The following is a 19,612-nucleotide window of genomic DNA, read 5'->3' as shown; positions in this document are numbered from 1 at the left end:
CATTACATTTACGCATGAAATATAAAATAAGCGTAACATGTTTTTCTCGGAAATCAGACTCGAGAATAATTTATGTTGTTGACACCCCCAGAAATAAGCCGAAGAACGCAGCCACCCGCTTTTTTTCTTTTTCCTTTTTTTAATATAAGCAAATAATTGGGTTTTACGTGGCAAAACCACGATATGATTATGAGGCACCCGGTTTAGTTTTTGCCACCTGGGGTTCTTTAACGCGCACCTAAATAGAAGTACACGAGTCTTTTTCCATTTCGTTCCCATCGAATTCCGTGATCTGAATTGAACCCGCGAGCTCCAGAATTAGCAGCGCAACGCCGTATCCACGTTATAGGCACTAATTAGGCTACCGGGCAGGCTTTCTTTCATTTTTTTGTTTTGTTTTTTGAAGTATCGACAGGAAAAAAAAGTTAATTAGTGGAACATGTGTTTCAGTTTCAACTGCAAGTAATGTCTGCGTTTCTTGTAATCCAGCTCAAGGACACGTTATCTGCAACAGGAGATTTTGGAAAATTGTGTAAAATTTAAATTGGATCACCCAGTATAAAATGTGTCTCAGATAACGTTAGCCAAGCTATTCAACAACATCAAAAAAAGGTTAAGGAAATTACGGTGCAAGATCACAGAATGCAAAATCTTTACAACTGTGATTTTCTCCATCTAGAAATCTTTCAAAACGTGCTTTCTTTCTCTTGGGATCTTCGCGCTTTCTCTTGAGCCTTCTTTCTAGGTGTACTCCTTTCCTGACTTCCCATACTTTCTCTCTCCATTTATTCTTTTTTATTAACTTACATTCCCCTGCAGTTCCTTTTTTGGTTTTGTTTATTGTCTTTTTTATATATATTTATTATATGAGTGCGCCAGCACTCAGACTTTACGGTTGTTCCTGGGCACTGTAAATAAATGATTGTTATTAGTATTATCATTATCACCATTATTATAAATAAATTTAAAGATCGCGCGCACCGTAAATCCAGAAGTCCAGTGCCTAATGAGTGGAGAGTGTATTCGCCTGCTCGACTCTAGAGGAGTAGAAGTCCAAGCAAAAGCAGTTGCCCACCCGCTGTGGTGGCTTAGCGGCTATGGCTTCGCGCTGCTGTGTACGAGATCGCGGCATCGAATCACACCCGCGGAGGCCACATTTCGATCGGGGCGAAACACAAAAACGCCCGTGTACCGTGCATTGGATGCACGTTAAAGAACCCCAGTTGGTCAAAATTAGCCCGGAGTCTCCACTACCCCGTGCTCCATAAATAGATTGTGGTTTTGGCACGTAAAACTCCGGAATTTAATTAATTTTCCTGCCCGTTTCTCATCCTGATATAAAGCTTCAGGTTTCAACGCTGGTGTCAGTCGGCAGCGCAGGACGGTTTCTTCATCTGGTGCTGTGTTTGATGAAAATCTTATGAGATCGTGCTTTAAACGCTTTAAGTCTTTTCCTATACTGCGGCCCTGATGGCATTCCCTCCACAATATTAAAAGCTTACGGCAGTATGTTTGCCCCAGTTTTGACATCAATATTTAATAACTGTTTGAATATTTCCCGTTCCCCTCACTTGTGGAAAACTGCTCGTGTTTAAGTCTGCTGTATTTAAGTCTCACTGCAAAACCGATGTCTCGAATTATCGCCCGATTTTCTTGTCTGTGTCACGCCTAATATTTTTGAGCTTGCTCTGCGCAATGTTTTTTACTGTGAACAATTCACTGATTCGAAATAAGCATGGATTTCTCACCGGCGGCTCCACTATCACAAATCTCGAAAGAGCGCGATCTACAAGGATAACATAGAGCAAATAGTACGTTGCGTTTCGCTGCGCTCGAAAGGTCCACTTCGCCAACTTGGACTGGGCATTGGGCATTTCTCTTCCCGTTATTTTCTTCTCTGTGGCGTCGGTGCTAGGATACTGAAGGAAAAGAAGAACGTATGTGTTGCCACATTGATTTTTGTAAGCGAAAGGAAGGGTTAGTTGTTAATTTATCATTGTTTATTTTTCTCACCACGAATGCCCACAAGTTAATACTAGCACCTACTCTATAATATATCTCTGAAATTGATATGAACAACGATTGCTAACCATTTCTTAAATTTTCCTTAATTTACAACGTTATTCCCTATTAGTTTTCTTCATTTTCTTCACCTACTACCGCGAGATTCGTAGCTGATCTCCCGTCTTCGGTTGAGTCATACTGTCGGGCACCAATCCGAACCACGCCCGTAGGCACTGCTCCGAACGACGTGTTTCGTGGACCGAGAGAGGCCTAGCAACTGATGACAGCACGCCACGAGGAGACGCACTGCTACAGTATGCCAGAGCCGTCGGATAGGAAGGCAAACAAGCGCAGGCGTAACACGACGCCCGCTTCTTCAGCGGCCGCCACATCATCCAACTTCACGTCAGGATACCTGACAAGACGCCGGCGAGCACTGCTACAGCAAGAAGGTATCCAAGTGGCGCTGCTCACGGGCGTGGAACCTGCCATTCGGCTTCAGCGGCGCAGCTGTCCTACTCCTGCGACCAACAACGGACGAGATGGTGGACCCTGCGCGGCCGATCACACGCCGGGCCAATTGCGTCGTGGGACCTCTGGAGGTTCAGGTATCCGTACGCAGAGCAGTCCGCGACGACTGGTTCCAAGCCAAAGTCTAGCCGCGCCCGGCAAACGTGAAGGTGCCGCTGACGGAACCGAGCAGTCCGGGTGAACGCCGAGCTACTTAGGGTTGGCCGCTGTAAAAGCACAGCGCAGACATTGCTGTCACCGCGATCGACCCGGACAGCGCTGTGGCAACCTGCGCGAAGGCCACGAGAGAAGCAACGCCAACACAAGCGTTTTATATTGGCAAAAATAAAACATCAGTCCTCGTCTCGCATTCTGTCTTATTACTCCAGGTGACCGTCAATGCTGAAAGGCGTGATGGTTTCCAGTGTCGCGCTGAAAACACATCTGCAGCACTTAACTAGACAAACGTACTTACGCAAGAAAGGCTCATTTTGTTTCTATACGCTAGCAGGTTTCTATAGCTTTGGTGCGTAAATGTTCACGCTGACGCAGCACCTATACGATATGAGAGGTAGCCATGGCGTCGCTGCCAACGCTTCGATCACTCGTAAGACTGCCGCGGGTACATGCATATTAAGCCACAGTGGGCGTTAAAGCAGCCGGTACCAAATGATGCAAGTCTTGGACCTTCTTGCAGCGTACTGCTAGCAGGCCGCAGGCCATGCATGTATTAGTTAATGAACGGATAGTTTTAGCTGACACAAATGTCACCACTGAAACGTAAGACCGACTTGGCAGCTTCCCCCCAAAACGCGAATCAATGAGAGCGGTAGCTGCTCCAACACCCTGTAGAGCAAATTCTAGTGTTGTTGGTGCGTCTGAGCGCGGAGGAACTACCTACACTCGTGTGCTATTTTGCGTAAAGTTTATTCTCTCTCTCTCTCTCTGAGAGCGGTGATGCCAGCTGCGCTTTATACGAACTGAACTCAACGCAATTGTTCACGCGAAGTTTACTTGCCACATTATCGCCTAGATAAACATTCTCCCCGCTGACAGTCAGGTGAGCCCTGTTCGCGAAGATTGTGAAGACCTTATGATTTCATTCGATAATATTATTACAACGCTGAAGGCAAGGTTGAAGAAGGAGAGCATGGGCTTGGGGTTGAAGACGACGACGATAGGGACTTGCCTTCTTTTTCTTAAATCACCCAATTCTTGGCCAATTCCCCATAGTGGGTATGAGCCACTCTCGAAGGCAAGAAAGAACGAGAGCCTGCTCTTCTTGTCTTTTGTACATAACCTGTAAACAGATTTCCCTGTTTCATTAATCCGTGTGTCACAATATTGTAGGCTACTGGCAGTGTGACAGAAACGCGGTGGTTAAAATTATGATGGTGATGATGATCTCTGATGGCATCCCCATTGATACGGGGCTGAAACAAATAATCACATAGCCTGCTTTAGCTAATCAGCTTCACTGCATTTATTGCACACTAGAATTTGCCCTATGTCTACTTTATATATCCTTTCTCTTTATTGAAACCTTTATCTCCACATTGTAAAATTACATATGCCTGTAACGACCACAGCTCCATCTTCCTTTTTTAAACTATACTCTAAACGTCTCTTGCTAATCTCGACCCCTGACCAGTTTACACCTCCATTATCACTCAACCCCAGCGCTTCTGGAAGTTGGACGTTCCCTATGGTCCTACCTGGGTTATCTTGGAGAGTTATCTCCCGATTGTTGTTGCAACAAACACAACTCTTGTGCTGCCGCGAATATTTCCTCCCCTCTATGTTTTTGTCCTCAGGCAGGGGGCACGGGTGGATGGATGGATGAATGCTATGAGCATCTGCATTGAAACGGGGTGATGTAATGCGCCACCAAGGTCTTTTTTCTTATTTTGCCTAATGTCTTACCTTTTTTATATTTTTTTGTTATACAAAAATAAATTCCCAGCATGAAACTTTCTGAACCATTATTGAGAACATTGTTTTTGTACGCCGCAGACGTTTGTGGTCTCCCTACTTTTCCGCCGCCATACGTCTTATCGCCTCCTGCTAATCTCTATTGCGGACATGTTTACGTTCCCCCTGCTATCTCTGAACCGAATGCCTTCATAGGAGGCCAGCTGAGCTTAAGCCGACAGCCAAGTAGATATCTTCACACTCCAATCAAACATGCTCCATCGTTTCTCTAGATTTACCACGGCAAGCACACGCTTACCCGCCGCGGTGGCTCAGTTAGCTAAGACGTTGCGCTGCTGAGCACGAGATCGCGGGATCGAATCCCGGCCGCGGCGGCCGCATTTCCATGGAGACGAAATGCAAAAACGCCCGTGTGCTTGAGTTGTAGTGCACGTTAAAGAAACCCAGGTGGTCAAAATTAATCCGGCGCCCTCTACTACGGGGTGCCTCGTAATCAGAACTGGTTTTGGCACCTAAAACCCCAGAAAGAAGAAGCACACGCTTCTTCCTTTGTGTACCTCGCTTTATAACTACTTGTTCTAAGGCATCCTGATCTCGCTTCGAGCAGTAGATTCCCTTTGAGTTATCATAATCTGTTTCTTTCTTGATGTAGTTTTTACCTACGAGGTAGCTACTCATAGTCAGTTTCTTTTCAATTGCCGGCACTCAGGAGATTGTCTCAGCCTCTCTGAAATTGCGTTTGACGTTCTTTATTGCCATGTTGCTTAATAGACCGGTCGCATACTTGGTGGCAAGCTTCGTTATTTTACTCGATTGTGAGTCAATATTTTTCATGTACTAATAGCCGAACACTCCGAAACCCATTCACTTTCTTTCATATTCCTCAGTCGTTCTTCGAAATCAATTTTACTCTGAGCTTCCCTCACTTCAAAAATTTTCCAGCCCATATCACCTTGCACGGCTTCATTTCTAGTCTTCCCGTGAGCGTCCAATGCGAGGCATCCGAGCGACCTTTGGTTGCCATGGAGTCCCGATTGTACGTCTGACTTCAAGCAAACAAGCGCATTTACAAGCTTCTGTGCGAGATCCGCGATAGCAGTTCAGTTTTTTCCCGGTGAAAATGGAAGCCCGCATAGCTCCAGATTCGACAGTCTGTATACTGCTAATAATAATAATAATAATATTATTAATATTATTATTATTATTATTATTATTATTATTATTATTATTATTATTATCAGTAAGCAAATTCACCACCCGCGTCTAGCGGGAGCGTGGGCTCGACGACGACGACGTCAAAAAAAAGCACGCTCTTGTACAGATGTGGTCTGGCGGCATCCCCATTATGCTACCTCTGCAATGAACCAGAATCCATCGATCATTTTTTATTATCGTGTCGGCGGTTTTCTAATCATCGACAATGATGTTTGCAAATCCCACTTCGCAATCTAGTACTGCCGTTAAACAGTTCAGTTATAATCTCACTTGGAGCTACGGTGTTAGTAATAGCCACGGTAATGTTTGCCGAGCCATTCATAATTTTCTTTGTGACACAAAAAGATTGCCTTAATAGTATTTTTCCCATTTTTGCATGACTAATTTATTTATCCTTCAATAAATTATAGATTTAGCAAATTCAAAAAGCAATGTCACAAAATCATAATTATATTATTATCAATATTATTATTCAAAATTTACATCTATCCTTTGCTGTATTTAATTCATTATTAAATTGATATTACTATTCCTATCTAGGCAAGGCTGACTAACTTTGTATAGACTTCCTAATTCTTTTATTATAGGTTCATTTCCCATCTTCAATTATTCATTTATTTTCCTTAAATTTTTATTGCTTATTTATTTCTAAACGAATTTATTTTAAATTTCTATCATAATACCACCCGGTTCGTGGCCTATCCCCCACAGTAGGTTGTGACATTGTTTGAGGCATCATCATCGTCGCCACCTCCGTTCTCGCGCAGTCGACATCGCGATCAGCCAAAACAACACGCAAGCAAGCAAGCTTGACCATTGTGAACAAGTTTTACTCGACACTATAGGTGAGCGGAACATTTCAAGACGAAGCACGTCGCAGGTATGGCCACGCCGTCTGCAAAGGGCGACGACGAAAGCGCGGGTAAGCCGACCACATCGCCTTCAGCGGCCGGCACTTCCATGGCTGCCGCAACCTCGCCGTGCTCCCCGTGGTCAGGTGTAATGACGCGGAAGCGCCGGGCGAGTCTTCTTCGAGCCGGTCACGATGTGGAACTGCTCAGCGGCATCAAGGAATGCGCTCGGTTGAAGCGCCGACCCTCGTCGGCGAAGCAGTGTGCCTGGCCCCGGGCATTCGTGGCCGCCGTGTGCACTAAACCAGCGACGGTGAAATGATGCAGGTCCAGGTGCGCGCCCTACGCTGCACCGCTGTGAGGCCGTTTGGGCTGGCCGTGGATGCTTTAGACTGATTACTCAAAGGAAATGTGTCATTTTATCTGATGGAAATGTTCCTGAGAAAAGTGAACGTATTGTTTCTTTGTTTATCTTATACTGCCAGCCTGTTTACAGGCCCTAGGCAGGAGTGGGATGTACATAAAAAGTTTAGCAACATGTGAAACAAAAAAAGAATGTTACCGAAAAAAGATATCGGATACCGCAAGAAAGACTATTGACTTGAAATACAAAGATCACAAAAACAAATAATGACAATAAAGGACTAATATACCAGCAGTAAGCGGAAAAGAAAAACAACGCGTTAGGCGTAAGCGTCATTGTAATGCACCTCAAAGGTGGAAACAAGCAAAGCATCTCCTAATCACATTTCAGAATAGAAAAGGAAGAAACAACAATGGAAAAGGAAAGAAAGAAAGGAAAGAAGATGTCAAGGGATTCTGTAATACAGCACGTGTTTACACAATGGCTTACACAGACAAAAATAAGAGTGCCTTTAACATATGATCTATATCACATACTATATGGAATGCGATAGAGATCTCGGGAAACGTTTTCGGGTCATAGATTAGCAAGAGCGTGCGCAAAGGATGATAAGGTTGAGCTTAGAAGAACGTTTTCAGGAGGGCGTTCCAATCATGAATGGTTCGGTGGAAAAACGACTGCCTAAATAAATTGGTATGGTGCGGATACTCGTCTAACCTCAATGAATGTGATGAACGCGTTGGGCGCCAAGTACAACGTTTAATATACATTTTTACCTAGTTTTACATGCTCCCGATGAATTAAATATAACATTTTGAGCCTCTACAGATATCGCCTTACCTCTAGAGTTTCCATCATGCTCAAGCTGCCCCGCACTTGGTGCAAATATTGAAATAGTCACTTTTTAATATAATAATTTGTTGTGGTTTTAGCAAATTGAGTTTTCAAACTGTGAATAATATGCACTAGAGGGTCTATAAAAATGTTTGCTACCACCTAAAGACATGGTCTAGGCAAAAAGTGCTTTACGCATATCATCGCATTTATTGAGTTCGGCATATCTCACTGAAGCCATTCTAAAAACTTCGAGTATCTTTACTGCAACTGATTTACGGCTACTTTACACAAGTGTACGATTCCTACATGTAACACATGCATATTATGTGCAGCAGTTTTGCTTCAGTCACTTTTTGGGGGGCGTTCCAATACCCACAAGGATGTCGCCCAAAAAGAAGCTTTGCACCCCAGAGGTGTGAATGCCATTCTAAGTATGTGTGGCAAGGCAGTCAGTTGAAATCTTCATTTTGATTGTCGGTCATTCGAAGTCAAATTCTTGTGGATGACTGCATCATGCTATCTCGTCCAGATACAATTCATGAGGCTAACTATTATTGCATTTTTCCTCCTTTAGGCTTGCAGCAAGAGGGATATCAAGAACACAGGAGATATCCAGACCACATTATAGTCACTGCTTGCTTGTGGCTTCTGAGGGCATGTATGAAAGGGTTGGAAGATAAACATCAGTGTTTAAAAAGATTGGTGTGTTTCGCTAACAGGTACATACTTTTATATGTTCAAGGTTATAATCAGATCACTACCAGACAATTTTTTTTAAAATGCTGGAAAAAAGTCGATAAATGTCACCAGGATGTTTCTAGGGCGAGCAACACAAAGTTGGAACAAAGTTACAAGAATGTTTCTAGGGCAATCAACAGAAAGTTGAAAGAAAGTTAAAGGATGTTTCTAGGGCGAACAGCAAAAAGTAGGAAAAAAGTTACTAGGATGTTTCTGGTCAAGCAACAGAAAGTTGGAAAAAAGTTAGAAGGATGTTTCTAGGGCGAACGGCAAAAAGTAGGAAAAAAGTTGCTAGGATGTTTCTAAGAAGTAAAAAGATGCCCTGCTTTTAATGCTTGAAGGATGTTCATTCATCGTTTCAAGAAAGTTTGTAAATAACATTTTAATTGTATATCGGTGGCCAATAGTCGACAGGATGTTGGTATGAAGTATTTAGGAAGTTTAAAAACGGTTTGAGAACTTTCAATAGACCGTTCGTAGGTTTTAGTAACATTTGTCTAAAAAAATTTAATTGAAAGTTACTAGAATTTTTTGTAAGGGAGGTTCGCCTCCTGTTAAAGAGCGCTAACTGATGTATGACGGCGGTAGGAATTAAAGGTAAACCTGACTGATTTCCGCTGTATCATTTCAATATTATTTATGCTTGGTTGAGTGTAAGGGTCCCAGACAGGAGTAGCGTATTCTAACAATGGTCTGATGAAAGTCTTGTATGCTGGTAATTTTATATTACTTGTAGATTTAGCCAAAGTTCTGCTCAGGCATCCGAGCTTCTTCATGGCGTTTTATTTTAATGTGAGCTACATGGCTGTTCCACCTCAGGTCTGTCGTGGTTACTAAACCAAGGTATTTATTTATTTATTATACCCTCAGGGCCAATGGCATTACAGAGGGGAGTGGGTAATTAGTTGAACATAAGTTATGCATAACAGCAACAGCAAACAACCAAAATATGTTAGTATACTTATATAATTTTAGCGGATCACAAACCAGATTACATCAAATATTATTTCTAATTATTCAAACCAGTTACGTCAACGCACACAGACAGTGTAAACCAAGATGCATAAGGAACATAAATAATCACGACTGCACAAATCCTGGCAAGAAAAACATTCAAACAATAGTTATAAACAACGGGAAAACAAGAATACTCAAACCGAAATGTCGCGTAAAGTTTGTTTAAAACGGTTAGTATCATTTATGGAGGCAACAGTGGCGGGAAGGCGATTCCAATCTTCAGATGTCCGTGAGATGAATGAGTGTAAGAAGGAGTCGGATCTACAAGATGGAATACCAACTTTATGTTGGTGATCAAGCCGGGAAGATATGTAATGTGGTGCCGAAAGAAACTCGTTTCGTAACACAGGGTGATGACATATCTTATGAAAAAGAGAGAGCCGCAAATGTTTACGCCGTGATGCTAAGGATGCTAACTGTAGGTTAGATTTCATTATGGTGATGCTGGCGGTTCTGTTATAATTGGAGAATATGAATCTTGTGGAATTCTACTGAATATATTAAGTTACACTGACTAGGATCCCAGACTTAGGCGGCGTATTCAAGTTTAGGCCGGATAAGTGTTTTGTAGAGCATAAGTTTGAGAGACTGCGGCGCACGTGAAAAATTGCGTCGGAGATAACCTAACTATCTGTTAGTGTTGCTTATTACGTGCGCAATATGCGTCTTCCAGGTAAGGTCAGATGAGACGTGAACACCAAGATGATACACAAACCAGTGGGGTGTTATTGATGTGATAGGCTGGTAGGGTGTTGTTACGTCGGGATACTCGCATTGACTTGCATTTGCTTATGTTTAATTCCATGCGCCATGTATTGCACCATGAACTGATAGCATTAAGATCAGATTGAAGAATGGCTGTATCATGGTTACTAGTTACTTCTCGAAATATTACGCAGTCGTCAGCAAAGAGATGAATATGAGATGTAATACAAGAAGGTAAGTCGTTAATATAGATAAGAAATAGTAGCGGTCCAAGGACAGAGCCTTGTGGCACGCCCGAGGAAACCTCATTAGAGGGAGAGTCAACGCTGTTGACAGAAACGAACTGAGAACGACTCGAAAGGAAACACTCAAGCCAAGTAAGTAACTGGGGATCAAGGTTAAGTTTATGCAATTTATACATTAGTAAATTACGACATACGTTATCAAATGCTTTAGAAAAATCTAGAAAAACACAGTCCGCAAGAGAAGAACGATCAAGAATGGCATGAAGCTGATGTGTAAACGATATTAGCTGTGTTTCGCATGAATAGGTCTTGCGAAAGCCATGTTGAGAGTGCGTGAAGGAATTAGATTCGAGAAAGTTAGCAAGATTGGAAAATAAGATATGTTCAAGAAGTTTGCATGGAATACTAGTGAGCGAAATGGGACGATAGTTAAGTGGAGACTGCCTACTACCTGTTTTATGAAGTGGAATCACCTTTCCCATCTTCCATTCCGCAGGAATAGAACCCGTGTCAAGTGACTGTTGAAAGATTTTCGCTAATATAATAGCACTATACTCGCTCGTGCTCTTCAAAAACTTCGGGCTAACCGCGTCACAACCAGGAGACGAAGAAAGTTTCAATTTATTAATCAGATGTTCTACGCCACACGGGTCTACTATAATCGGACACATTGAAATTGAATAATGGCAGTGTGTAAGTGGTGGCGAAACACTTGTCACTGGTGAAAAATTAGAAACAAAAACATCGTTAAGCACAGATGCGCACTGATCAGAGGGTATAATGTCTCCCGCGTTATCCACCAGGCTAATAACGTTATCGTCCCTCGGATTTATGACGCGCCAGAACTTTTTAGTGTCGGTTGCGAGCATGGATGGGAGAGTGATTTCCAAAAAATGCTGTTTTGCGCAACGGAGTGCAGATACATATTCATCAGAAGCGAGTCTATGCGCATTCCAATGATAGTCACAAGGACAACGTTTGGCGGATCTGTAGACACGTTTCTTTTTGTTTGACAAACGTTTTATGTGGTTGTTGTACCACGGCGCCGATTTGTTTGAAATTATAGAGCGAGTGGGTACATATTTATCAAGTAAGGCTTTAACTTGGTTCGTAAATAAATCCCAGTTGTCTTGAACGCTACGATTGTCGAAGTCGATCAGAAACGCGTCGACAAACCCGCACAAGTCCCTGTTGATTGCGTCAAAGTTTGCATGTTTGAAATCACGAATAGTTTTGCTTTTGTTTTTGTCTTTAGGTCGCGATAACTTGATTTCAAAAGTTAAGATGGAATGATCGCTCAAACCCGGCAGTACAGCAATATCGGAAGCAAGATCGGGACGGGTGGTGAGTATTAGATCGAGGGTATTGGAAGTAGAAAGTGTTGTCCTGGTGGGCTCTTTGACAAGTTGCGAAAAGGAAAAAAAAACACTACACATTTCAAGAAACTCTTTTGCAAGCGTGGACGAAGGATTCATGGTGGGCGTATCGCAATCCCATGCGAGATTAGGGATATTAAAATCGCCCTGGAGAAACAAAGGTAGTGTGGGATATCGTGACAAAACCAAGTTAGTGACATCATGTAGTTCGCTTACAAAGCTGGCGGAAAATGTAGGTGGGCGATAACAAGCTCCGATAATTAGTTTTTGTTCTTTAACTTCAACAAGCACCCAAACAGTCTCAAGTTCACTACAAACTGGAATCCGCTGAGAAGGAAATATGTCGGATATTCCTAAGAGCACACCGCCGCCTTTCCGCGTGGCGCGGTCACAACGAAAAAGAGAGAAGTTTCCCAAGAGTAGTTCACTGTCATTTATTTGTGGGTGCAGCCATGTCTCGGTGAGTACTATTACGTCAGCATTACAGGTATCGATAGCTGAATTTAGAAGGTCATGTTTATTATTAATACTCTGTATGTTACAAAAGAAGACATGAAGCGGAGAAGAATCGCGCCCGCTGCCCCTCTCGATTTCCTATTCATTTGCACGTGGCGTGTTACTCGCATGACGGTTTTGTGATACCGCATTTTGCGCATGCTCTACCAGAGAGTCATCAGTGGCGTTGTACACGTACTCTTTTTTGTTAATCAGAAGCTTCTTGTAACGAAGCTGAAAAAGTGGCGCTCCAGGTTGTTTTTTAGCGAAATCAATTAATTTACTTCTAATGATACGCGTGGCGGGTGAGAAATCCTCGCTGACGGTGATGCCCTTTTCTTTGAGCCCACTACGCCTAAAAAGCACTGCTTCTTTTATTTTGTCATTTGAAAATTTAACCATGATTGGTCGGGTTTTGTTAGGTTCAAAGCGCCCTAGGCGATGAGCACGTTCGACTACGTTATCTATTGGGCTTTCGAGCAAGCCGTCAAGTGCGTCAATTACACGTGCCTCTGACTCGGCCCATGTTTCGCGTGAATCGGGGAAGCCTCGAAAAAGTAGGTTTTGGCGCCGTGAGCTGTCCTCTAATTCATCGATCCGAACATTTAGCGAGTTGTTCTTAGTGGTAAAACTGCTCATCAAGTCGGTCGTCATGCTTCGAACATTATTAAGCGATTTAGTTTTGTCTTCGAGAGTGTCCAACCTTTTTTCAATGGAAACTATCTTTGTTTCAATATTTTTTTGACTAGCTTTAATGGCTTTAACGTCCGTAACAAGCTCACTTTGACCCTTTGCCGACTGCACTGGACGCGTTTGTAAATCTTTCAGCAAGTGAAATAGGACGGTCATCTGCTCGGTAGGATCATCAGGCAGTTTATCAAGTTCTAACAGCGCAGAATGTCTAGTACCAGGCCCCGGGTTTGTTTCAACGTCACCACAGGTTAACAGCAAGAAAAACATTGAAAAACACTCGCAGGCAACATCACAACACAGCCGTGGGCACGGGAGCAAAAGAAGAAAAGGGTCATCGCTTTTCCTAGTATATAAAGAATAAGGCGAACAGACCTGCGAAAGGTAAAGGCAAGGTAGATGAGCCATCTTGTCGCCGTTGCCCACGTGCCCACTGAAAGTGGCTTGCCGCCGGAGCCAGTTTATATCACTTTGAAGAATTGATGACGTTGGCGATGTGGTCTGACGATCGAAGCCTTGGCGCGCAAGCGGCGGTAAATCCAAGAAAATGCCGTCATCTTTCTGTCGAAAGTTTTGTGGCATCCGAAGCTCAAGCAAACGTTGCGAACTTGCTGACACGTCCGGCAGGAGCACAACGCCGAACAGGGCAAGCATAGCGTAAACCTGAAGCTATGGCTTCCACTCACCACTTAGATATCGTAAATGCTTGCCGCATGGTGATGTCGCAGGTTGGTGATGATGCTTCGGCTCATCTTTTCATACACCATGAAGCTTCCACGGCGTAAAATCGCTCTTTCGACTGTGCGTCGTTCGATTCCGCATCAATAGAGGATTTCGGCAAGCTTTCAGCACAAAAAGTGCACTGGATCGCTAAGCGCAGATTATACACTCAACAACCTGAAGTAGTTAGTCCCTCTGCGATTAAATATATATAGTGACATTCCACACTACGTCTTTATGTTACCAACCGCACCACTACAGCAAGTGCACATATCGCGCTACCGACCATGTGCCTTGAACTACTGCTTGAATTCTGTAACAGACGATAAATTATGACCATTAATGCTGTATACAAAAAGTAGCGGTTCTTTTTGCGTGCACTGATCATTGATACTGATTTTCTTAGGTTAATACTCATTTGCCACTCCAAGCACCATGTTGCTATTGTCGATAAATATGATGAATTGAGGATAGTCTGATCTACCTGAATGTGAATTGCATGATAAAGTATGCAATTTTCTGCAAACAGCCGAATTTTAACTGGTATATTATTCACTATATTGTTGATAAAAACTAGAAAGAACACGGGTCCCAAGACTGATTCCTGTAGAATTCCAGATTGCAAATAGGATAAGTCTGATTTCACATCATCAACAACGAATGTCTGTCGCACTTGCCTTGGTTGCTTAATGGCTTTGATGTGTGACTGCTAAGCACGAGGTCGAGAGATCAAATCCCGGCCACGGCGGCCGTATTTTGATGGGGGTGAAATGCAAAACAACCGTGTACTTAGATTTAGGTGCCCGTTAAAGAACCCCAGGTGGTCTAAATTTTCCGGAGTCCCTTACTACGGCGTGCTTCATAATCATATATTTGTTTTGGCACGTGAAACCGCACAATTTTTTCAACGTGACTGGCGGAGCCAGTGACCTCAAGGTCGAAGTAAAGAGCGAATGGGTCCTTCCAGGCAGATCTGTCGAAGTGGGGCACCAGGAACAACATTTTGGTAGCTAGGCAAGTACCTATCTGGTTTCTGGAGTGTGCGGGTTATGTCAAAGCCTTGGGTTTTGTGGAGCGACGGCGCTAGGAAAACTGAGAAAGGGGAAATGTCGATAGACGGGATAGGAGGAGATAAGAGATAACCTGACACTCACAAGTCACACGGAAGAAGGTCAGGGAAATAACTCACGAGATACAGCATAGGACCAGCAGCTTAGAGCGCTGGAGCTGCAATTAAAGATTGCTGAGATAGATTTGGAAAGGCAGTGATAAGCGCTGGAAGTCCAGCGGCTGCAATCAGAACAGCGATATACCGTCCACCGAGGACAGTGATGGCGCGGGGCCGAGTGGTAGGATTGAGAGATGAGAAACGGAGATTGAAGTTTGCCGGCCTATTAAACGGTGTCCTTGCATCGATGCCCGTCCAGGAAGCCTTAGTTCCCAGATGGTTTGAGGATGTGGAAGCGACTCTCGAATCATACGAAGTACCGACTGAATGGTGGGCAGGTCTCGTACTGCCACTACTAAGTGAAAGAGCGAAAGGTCTGCTTACCCGGCTGTCTTTCGAGGAGCGGCGCGACTACGCGTTCTTCACAGCCAAAATTTTGGTGGGACTGCCACTTACGGCATCTGAGTACAGACGTCTGTTTACGACCACGGGCAGGATGCCAAGAGAGTCGTGGGAGCAGTTCTCTGTAAGACTTGAAAATTACTTGGAATATTACGTAGAAAGCAACAAGGTGGTGTCAATAGGAGAGCTTAAACAGCTGATAGTTGCTGACCTCCTAAAGGATTGCTTAACTGCTGAAGCAGGAGCGCATGTCGTGCTAAATCAGAAGCAAACATTCCTCACTCCTGCCAAACACTCCAGCTGCGAGCCAGCTCCTTGCTCTGGACAATACCGGGATGACCTAGGTGCAGTTCGTCGAGCACGGATTCCCCAAGAGGGGACGGAATAACAACCCTCAGGCCATACATGAGGCACCCTTGATGCACACTGATCTGCAAACGTCTGTCGAAAATTGGTTTTAAGGTAGCATCTCGCAAGTACAATGGCCAGCCTATGCTTGTAGGCTGGAGCACTTTACTAAGCACCAGATCACGTGTTGTAGCGAGCGCAATCTGTTTGGCGGACACAAGCATAGAGTCCAGACACAAGGTATAAAACGATTCCTCGCCTTCGGACGTGCCGTCTTCAGGAACCAGGAGTACGAACCTGGAAAAAACTCTGCTTCTGCATTGTCACTGGACTTTTTGTACACGAGCGAGTACTTGTAAGCGGACAACGGGACAGCCCATCGCCAGCAATTGGTGGAATGCTTGTTTTTTGCCCCAGAATTGTTTGTAATGGCTTTTGATCCGTAATCAACGTAAGACATCTTCCATAGATGTAGAAATGAAACTATTTGACGGCAAAGATAATGGCCAGCGCTTCTTTTTCTAGCTGACTGTACTTTTTTTCGGCGTCAGTTAATGTGCGCGACGCATAAAACACAGGCCGAGAGCTTCCATCTTCAGTTACATGAGACAGTACTGCGCCCACACCGTACTCATCATCATCATCATGAGCCTATATTTATGTCCACTGCAGGACGAAGGCCTCTCCCTGCGATCTCCAATTACCCCTGTCTTGCGCTAGCGTATTCCAACTTGCGCCTGCGAATTTCCTGACCTCATCATCCCACCTGACTTTCTGCCGTCCTCGACTGCGCTTCCCTTCTCTTGGTATCCATTCTGTAACCCTAATGGTCCACCGGTTATCCATCCTACGCATTACATGGCCTGCCCAGCTCCATTTCTTCCGCTTAATGTCAACTAGAATATCGTCTACCCCCGTTTGTTCTCTGATCCACACCGCTCTCTTCCTGTCTCTTAACGTTACTCCTAAGATTTTTCGTTCCATTGCTCTTTGTGCAGTCCTTAACTTGTTCTCGAGCTTCTTTGTTAACCTCCAAGTTTCTGCCCCGTATGTTAGCACCGGTAGAATGCAATGATTGTACACTTTTCTTTTCAACGACAGTGGTAAGCTCCCAGTCAGGATTTGGCAATGCCTGCCGTATGCACTCCAACCTAATTTTATTCTTCTGTAAATTTCTTTCTCATGATCAGGGTCCCCTGTGAGTAATTGACCTAGATAAACATATTCATTTACAGATTCTAGAGGCTGACTGGCGATCCTGAATTCTTGTTCCCTTGCCAGGCTATTGAACATTATCTTTGTCTTCTGCATATTCATCTTCAACCCAATTCTTGCACTTTCTCGATGAAGGTCCTCAATCATTTGTTGTAATTCCTCTCCATTGTTGCTCAATAGGACAATGTCATCTGCAAACCGAAGGTTGCTGAGATATTCGCCATCGATCCTCACTCCTAATCCTTCCCAGTCTAAGAGCTTGAATACTTCTTCTAAGCATGCAGTGAATAGCATTGGAGAGATTGTGTCTCCTTGCCTGACCCCTTTCTTGATAGGTATCTTTCTACTTTTCTTGTGGAGAACCAAGGTAGCTGTGGAATCCTTGTAGATATTTGCCAAGATATTCACGTATGCCTCCTCCACTCCTTGATTACGCAATGCCGCTATGACTGCTGATATCTCTACTGAATCGAATGCCTTTTCATAATCTATGAAAGCCATATAGAGAGGTTGATTGTACTCCGCAGATTTCTCGATTACCTGATTGATGGCATGGATATGGTCCATCGTAGAATATCCCTTCCTGAAGCCAGCCTGTTCTCTTGGTTGACTGAAGTCAAGTGTTGTCCTGATTCTATTGGAAATTATCTTGGTGAATATTTTATACAATACTGAAAGCAAGCTAATGGGTCTGTAATTCTTCAATTCTTTAACGTCTGCCTTCTTATGGATAAGTATAATGTTGGCGTTCTTCCAGCTCTCTGGTACACTTGAAGTTGTGAGGCATTGCGTATAAAGGGCCGCAAGCTTTTCAAGCATGATATCTCCTCCATCTTTGATCAAATCTACTGTTATTCCATCTTCTCCAGGCGCTTTTCCCCTGGTCATGTCTTTCAAGGCCCTTCTAACTTCATCGCTAGTTATAGAAGGAGCTTCTGTATCCGGTTCATCACTATTTCGAATGGAAGAAGCTTGGCTGTTTTGGCTACTGTACAGGTCAGTATAGAATTCTTCTGCTGCTTTTACTATGTCATCGAAATTGCTGATGATATTACCATGCTTATCTTTCAGTGCATACATCTTGCCTTGTCCTATGCCTAGTTTTCTTCTTACTGATTTCATGCTGCGTCCATATTTTACGGCTTCCTCAATTTTTCCCACGTTATAATTTCGAATATCCCTTACTTTCTTCTTGTTGATCAGTTTTGACAGTTCAGCGAATTCTATCTGATCTCTTGAGTTGGACACTTTCATGTTTTGTCGTTTCTTTATTAGGTCCTTTGTTTCTTGGGAGAGCTTCCCTACAGGTTGTTTTGGTGCCTTACCTCCCACTTCAATTGCTGCTTCTGAGATCAGCCTAGTTACGGTTTCATTCATTAGCTCTATGTTATCTTCATCTTCCTGTTCTAAAGCTGCATACTTGTTTGCGAGCACCAGCCTGAATTGGTCTGCTTTTACCCTTACTGCCTCTAGGTTGGCCTGTTTCCTATTGACTAATTTCACACTCTCTCTCTTCAAATTGAGAGAAATCCTAGACCTCACTAACCTATGGTCACTGCACTTAACCTTACCTAACACTTCTACATCCTGCACTATGCTTGGATCGGCAGAGAGTATGAAATCTATTTCATTCCTTGTTTCTCCATTAGGGCTTTTCCAGGTCCACTTCCTGTTGCTGCGCTTCCTGAAGAAGGTATTCATTATTCGGAGCCTATTCCTTTCCGCGAATTCTACTAACATCTCTCCTCTTGCATTCCTAGAATCGATGCCGTAGTTACCAATGGCTTGCTCACCAACCTGCTTTTTCCCCACTTTTGCATTGAAGTCGCCCATGACTAAAGTATACTGAGTTTGCACCTTTCTCATTGCTAGTTCAACATCTTCATAAAACTGTTCTATTTCTTCATCATCGTGACTAGAGGTTGGTGCATAGGCTTGTACTACCTTCATTTTGTGCCTCCTATTCAGCTTTATTACGACGACTGCTACCCTTTCATTAATGCTGTAGAATTCATCAATGTTGCCCGCTACGTTGTTATGCACTAGAAATCCTACCCCGGATTCTTTATTATCTGGAAGACCTCCCTCATGACACCGTACTCATAGAGAAATAAATTCAACAAGAGGGGACACTCGGCAAAAACTGGCAACAGGAAACACGTCACCATACGTCACGCTATAGTATTGATGCCGAACGCTGGCTGGCGCGAGCATCGAAAAAAGGAAGCGTAATTAAGTTAACAGACATTTATTTATTTTTTATATTCTTTGTCGCGAAAACTAAAACGTTGTAACTTATACTTTGCGTGTTATTTTTCGTGCCTTACCTAGCGACAGGCCAATGACGCGCCAGATGCATGCGTCATCCGCCAGACACTCCCCCGACGCGAGCGAGGACGGCTGCGCGTGCGTTTGAGCGCTCGCCCGCGGCGACCCGTCTGTCTCCATTTTTTTGTGTAGCCTGCTTTCATGGGCTCCCGGCGTATTCTCACGTTCCTTCTGCACTGGGACAAGACACCACTGCACTAGTAGACTACGCCAAGGTGAGAAATTTTGCTTCACAGCCTACGACGCAATTAACCTTACGGCACGGGACCAAGTACTAGATGCTTGGTTTTGATCTCCTTGCCATCCCGCCTAAGCATAATTCGTTTAACATTCATGACGTTTTGCTCGCTCCAGCCTTCCAACAGTTCAGCTTCTGACAGTTCCATCAGGTCATCGTCAGAGACAACACCACTGCTGGTGTTCATAGTTCGGTGCGGGGATATTGTCACTGG

This window comes from Dermacentor silvarum, chromosome 1, assembly GCF_013339745.2.
Source record: "Dermacentor silvarum isolate Dsil-2018 chromosome 1, BIME_Dsil_1.4, whole genome shotgun sequence".
Classification (NCBI taxonomy): Eukaryota; Metazoa; Arthropoda; class Arachnida; order Ixodida; family Ixodidae; genus Dermacentor; species Dermacentor silvarum.
This window is presented reverse-complemented; position numbering follows the sequence as displayed.